Below are 6688 nucleotides of genomic sequence, written 5' to 3'. Positions count from 1 at the left end.
CATGTTCTATGAACCTTGATTATTTTTCTTTGTGGTCTTTCATCCGTTCACATCTACTCTCTTTGGGGGGCATTGAACTGTTTTGTTGGATTTTATATAAATTTGTGTGTGTGGTTAAAGTCTGTAGTAACTGCTTTTACCTGCTTGTGAACCTTGAAAGGGAATGGAGGGTGAATGGATGATCATGGAACCTCTGTTCTAGCTACCTGTGAATATTGCAATTTAATTGCTTAATAAAAATGTGACAATCTCAATGGTGGGTTAGTAGAGCGTTAAAGCCCACTCCCATGGGAGGTATTGGGTTCGCACCCATCCGCGACGTTTCAATTCCATATTAAAAAACACCTGTACCAAAAAAATAAATAAAATGTACATATGGAAAGATTCACCTTATGAAAAGCTTTATCAAATGGTTAAAGTTTAATGCTTGTAGGTTTGATGGCTGATATTACAAAGCAAGTAAAGAATATGGATATACAGAATGCTGATAAATTTCAATGTGAAGCAAAAGTGGATAAACCAGCTTCTGGGTGGTAGGGTTTAGATTGATATATAGAATGCTCGATAAATTTCAATGTGAAGCAAAAGTGGGTGGTAAGGTTTGTAATCTAAACCCATAAAAGTTGATATTAGTTTCTCTTTCTTTTTTTTTTTTTTTTTTTTTTTTGGTGGGGAGGGGGGAATTCACTAGGATCTAATGAAAAGACAATCTCACTGTGTCTCAAGATTGCAGCCCAAACTAACTTAAGAGACCACTTCACTGTATCTTGCTAGCTATGCAGACCTACTTTAGTTAATGGATTATTCATTGAAACAAGAAGAAAAGGATCAGAGATAGTGGTTTAATCCTCGTTGAGGTGCTTATTTATCCTCTCATTGTTCGTATCTTGGCTTCTTTCTCATTGTTCAGATCTATCTGTTCTTGATGGATTTTGTTTGTGTTTATGCATATGCGTTGATTATGAAGTTTCACCTGGGTGGCAAGATGATATCTCTAAAGTTAGAAGATACTCTGATCTGTCAGTCGCAGCCCGCCGTGTGGAAAGGATTGAAGCACTAATTGGTGTACCAATCCATTACATTGGGGTTAGACCCGGCCATGCTGATCTCATATTAAAGTGATTCTTAAATTTTCTGTCCGTGCGGATGACCGTGGACATAAACTGATTGAAATAATTTTAAGATAAATAAATTGTACGTTTTTTAGTTTTTAGACCCAGATTTTGTTCTGTCTCTAAAGATTGTAATTGCATTGTACCCGTAACCCCTTAACCATAGATATGATATTTTATTTCATAGGCATTCAATTCTTGTAAGTTGGAGCAACATACATGATATCTTTGACCTTATTTTTGTATTATCTGCTTATTAGGAGGTTGATGAAAATATTAATATTAGAAACCCAAATGGTGAATTGAAAAAATGACACATGGAGAATCTCAACTAGGCAGTGTTTGGTATGATTTTTGTAATCTTTTCTGAAAGCCAAACCCAAACAGAGCCTTTATGTACATTTTATTCAAGGATATCTCAAATAATTGCCTCATTTGCAAATTGAATTCAATCCAAATCATTTTTCTCTTCCTGATTTTACATTCCAGTCAGTTACAACTTTCAATAGTAGAGTACATGGTGGCCCTCCCTGCTTGTGTTGTTTTCATCAACATAGAAGCTGTTACAACCACCATTGTGCATTAGATGCTTCATCACATATTGCTTTCCACCATTTTCTACCTTTGAAATGTCTACATCATTGGATCAATTTGGTGAAAGTATATCACGAATTGTCTCATTATATATCTCCAACACTGAGGCTTACAAAGAACTAAATAATTTATGAACTTGCCAGAGAGTATATACTAACAGAGGGTTTCGTATTTTTTCGTTCTTTTTTGTTTTTTTTTTCTTCCTCCTCTCTCCCCCTTTTCCCCCCCCCTCCTCCCCCCCTCCCGGGGGGGCCATTAATCTCCCACTGAGGCTTACAAGAACAATAATTTTAACTTGCCAGAGAGTTTCTCGTTTCAGTAATTATTTATGACGTTGCTTTTTTGATAATGAATTTATTTATTCATAAAAATAAAAACATGTATGGTTTCCCTCAAATTTCTTTAGTTTCACAATGATCAAACATAAATAGAGTCATTAATATTTCATGGATAAAGGGTGAAAATTAATTTTCAACCATTACAAAAGAGATAGTATTTGATCAAGTCATACATTTACGTTTATACTATTTGCGACAAGGTTACCATGTACATAAAAATAAACACACGCCACTTGCTCGATCAAGAGATGAGATCATAATGGTAATTAATTATCTAAACAACCGATGCTAGAACAAATACAAAAGTGCCGCAAAAGGGCATTAAAGACCCTTTAAAAACCCCGCTGCAAAAGGGCATTAAAGACCCTTTAAAAAACCCCGAACACCGAAAATGCCCCCAAACCCTCTAAAACACCCCAGAACACCGAAAATGCCCCCAACCCTCTAAAAACCCCCGAACACCGAAATGCCCCCAAACCCTCAAAAGAACCCGACACCGAAAATGCCCCCAAACCCTCTAGCAGAACCCGAACCCGAATGCCCCCAAACCCTCAAAAGAACCCGACACCGAAATGCCCCCAAACCCTCTAGCGAACCCGACACCGAAATGCCCCCAAACCCTCTAAAACCCCCGAACACCGAAATGCCCCCAAACCCTCTTAACCCCGCCCGATGCCCCCCCCTCTCCCCCCCCCCCCCCCTCTTTCTATATCCAAAATTCCCCCCTTTTTTTTTTTTTTTTTGTAGATGTTGCCACTGATAATGATAAATAGAAATCTAAACCCTAAACCCTAAATGACTGACCAAAATACCCCTAAATGCCCAAAATGACTGACTAAAATACCCCTAAATGCCCAAAATGACCAAAATACCCCAAAATGCCCCTAATGACCAAAATACGGTGGAAACTTCGCTGAAAAGTTGGGAATCATTAGCTTGATCCAAACCACTTAAGAGTTTTTTTTTGGGTAAAGACTTAAGAGTTAAGAGTTGTCAATTAAGACTTTTAAATTTTAAAATAATAAAACTAAATGAAATTTGAAAATTAAAAAGTTAACGATTAAGAGTTAAGAGTTAAGAGTTATCAATTAAGACTTTTATATTTTAAAATAATAAAACTAAATGAAATTTGAAAATTCAAAAGTTAACAATTAAGATTAAGACTTAAGAGTCAAGACTTATCAATTAAGACTTTTAAATTTTAAAATAATAAAACTAAATGAAATTTAAAATTTAAAAAGTTAAAACTTAAAACTTAAACCGTTAAACGTATTAACAACTCTCAACTACTCAAACTCGATTCTCAACGTCTCAAACACCGAAATTCATGGATAATTAATTACATTTAAACAATACAAAAAAAATTACATTTAATATTTTAATTTTATTTATGTAAAAGACTAACGGCGCGTACACAAGGCACCCACCAAACCGTTCGGCTGACGACCCTCAACCCAATTACGCCCATTAAGGATCGGTTCCGCCTCGGTTCGGTCCGGTTTTAACGGTTTGGGTTGAAAATTGACACCCCTACCTGACATCTTCTTGCAAAATGTTAAATATAAAATAATAAAATAATAAAACAATCTTGACTTTTCAAATCTATACTCATGTTTAGCCGTTTAGGTTTAGTGTTTTTTTTATAATAATTCCATGGTTATAACTTATAAGTGCTTACATATTAAAATTACCGATTTAGCCCTTGTGGTGGATTTCAACAAGGTTTTCCGATTTAGGTTTGCTTTTTTTTTTTTTTTTTTTTTTTTTTTTTGGCAACACGGTTTAGGATTATTAAATCATATATTACAATCGGATAAATCCTAATCGGACATTATTCGATCCGATTCTCTATTATCTGAATGATTTATCGAACGGATAGGGATATTTTCTAGTAAGAAAATTTTCGGATGAGGATACCCTTAAACAAGAAGAATAATAGAAAATGAAAAGATCTGAAAAAGATGGGGACGAAGCGGCGGCAAGACTTCTAATTAGTGTATACGAAATCCTAATGTGTTTTCCCCCGTGAAACATAACTTCAACGTCTCCAAATTAAAGTGAAATGAAACGTCTCCCAATGAACTTAAATTTGAATGAATTTACATTTAACTTTCTCTCTTCCGGAAATACTGCAAATACATTCCACTTAATCCCATGAGCAACTATCGATTTGTAGCTTAACCCAATCCGGTTCAAATGAATTATAACCGACCCAACCTAATTATGAGCCGAACCCACCTCCTAAAATTTCAAATTCCCAAATCCAGATTCACTCTTCTTCTTCTTCTCCTCCATATTTTTTTTTTTTGGGGTGAAACTCAACTTTTTTTTTTTAATCACTACCAATAGTTGTTCAAACTAACTCTATAAGTTCCACTATTAATACTTCCAAAATGGTTGAAGATGTTTTTTGCAAGCGAAGGAGGTTCAAGATTTACTATAAGGTTATCCGAGTATACCTAATGGAGATGTCACGGTGGGCATGGAAAGACAATTGAACACAGTGAACTAGTTTTACTTGAGAGATCAATTTGAAGAAAATGCAGATAGTATTACTCCAAGTCCCAAGATTTACACAATAAACCACATACGATGGTAGAAAAAAAGGCATAAACCGCACATATATTCATAACATCAACTACATAATTGCAAATACAACGTCTTCATCTGAGACTCGATGCATTTGACAATGTGTAACTCTTGGTCCTTCCATTGGGTTGACATGTTAAGTTCAGCTGGTTTCCATTTTGAGTAGACTGCAAAAACAGATAGAATTATGTCAAGAAAAATCGTATATTTTGAAAATAAATAAATAAATACAAGAAAAAAATTTCCCTAACCCACCTCATACCCTACGCCACCTCATACCCTAAACCACCTCATACCCTACGCCACCTCATACCCTAGCCATCATACCCTACGCCACATCATACCCTACGCCACCTCATACCCTACGCCACCTCATACCCTACGCCACCTCATACCCTACACCACCTCATACCCTAAGCCACCTCATACCCTACGCCACCTCATACCCTACGCCACCTCATACCCTACGCCACCTCATACCCTAAGCCACAATACCGCCGGCGGCCCTACATCACCGCCGGCAGCCCCAACACCTCCGGCGGTCCCAACACCACCGCCGACCGCCGGAACCCCAACACCACCACCGGTCGCCGGAACACCAAAAAACCAACGCCGGTCGCCGGAACACAAAAAACCAACGCCGGTTCCCGTAACACAAAAAACCGCTGCCGGTAGCCGGAACACCACAAAACCAACGCCCAAAGACCACCTTCAACGCCGCCGGGAACCCCAAAAACCCTCAACCCATCTTCAATGTTGTCATCCACCGTTAATAACTTAATTTCATACATCCAATACCAGAAACAAGAAGAACGAAAATTATTCAAAGGAATTCGTACCTGGAAAGTGAAAGAGTGGAAAAGTTGAGTTAAGTAATCAGTAGGTAACCGTTGCCTCCAACATCGTCACGCTGCTTTCTAAACTTACTGATGAAATCTTGCGTCTCTTTCTCCACTGAAATCTAAAAATAGCATCAAAGACCAGAAATTCATACTCAACAAGTGAAAGAGATAACAAACAAGTAACATCGAACACACTAGCTAGAAGGGTTAAATTTAAATTCATACCCAACAAGTGAAAGAGCAGTAATCAACGTAGCCTCCACCATCATCACTGACCTCCTTCTCGGTGGTCTTCTCGGTCCAGAGATAGATAGGATAGCTGATGAATTCAGAATGCTTCTTCACAACATCCTTAATCCTTCTTTCTTCCAACTATTCCATCTGCCAAATCAGACAAAACTTATTACAACACTACAGACAGATGCAACGCAACGCAAATCCATAAAGGGAATTCACAAAACAGAGGCCTACAAATCTGATTTTCCTTCAGGTGGAGACTAATTTTGGTTCCACGACCAAGACGTTCTCCAGAATCCCTGGTAACGGTGAACGAACCGCCTGCCTGAGACTCCCATATGTACTGCTCGTCATTGTGCTTGGTGGTCACAATCACTTTCTCCGCAACTAGGTAAGCCGAGTAAAAACCGACACCAAATTCACCGATCATGCTCGCATCAGCGCCAGCCTGAAGGCCTCCATCAACTCTTTGGTGCAGGTATTTAGTAGAGAAGGGTAGTATCAGGAACTCTGCAAAGAAATTTGGATGGAACAGGTCATTGCTAAAATTAAAATGGGAGGGGATAGGGTCAGCCAACTGTGCTTGGGTATCATAGAAAGCAAAGCATGGAGATCTGCAAATCACCAGCGTTGATGATGTCTGCGTTGAGTATGAGTATTGATAAAGCCTTGGCATCTCCATGGTACTGCCAAAAGGACAACACAGAGTGAAGAGGTTGCAGTGATGGAGTTGCAGAATCAGCATAAACTTATAAATCATTAATGAAAATCAATGGATTCTCATGGAAAAATTAACAAACAAAGGTTGCGGGAGAAGAAAAATGGAGGCCCTCCACTGGAAATAATAAAATATCATGACTATCATATTCCTCTTGCAGACGTATAATTCCATCGCTTAACCTTTTTTCCTTGCTGAAATGCCATTATCCTATCTCAGAACCCTAAAATAGAAAATCAGAACCCCAAAATAGAAAAA

Source organism: Hakea prostrata, chromosome 10 (assembly GCF_041222555.1).
Source record: "Hakea prostrata isolate BN-2017 chromosome 10, UWA_Hpros_2, whole genome shotgun sequence".
Taxonomy (NCBI): domain Eukaryota; kingdom Viridiplantae; phylum Streptophyta; class Magnoliopsida; order Proteales; family Proteaceae; genus Hakea; species Hakea prostrata.
This window is presented reverse-complemented; position numbering follows the sequence as displayed.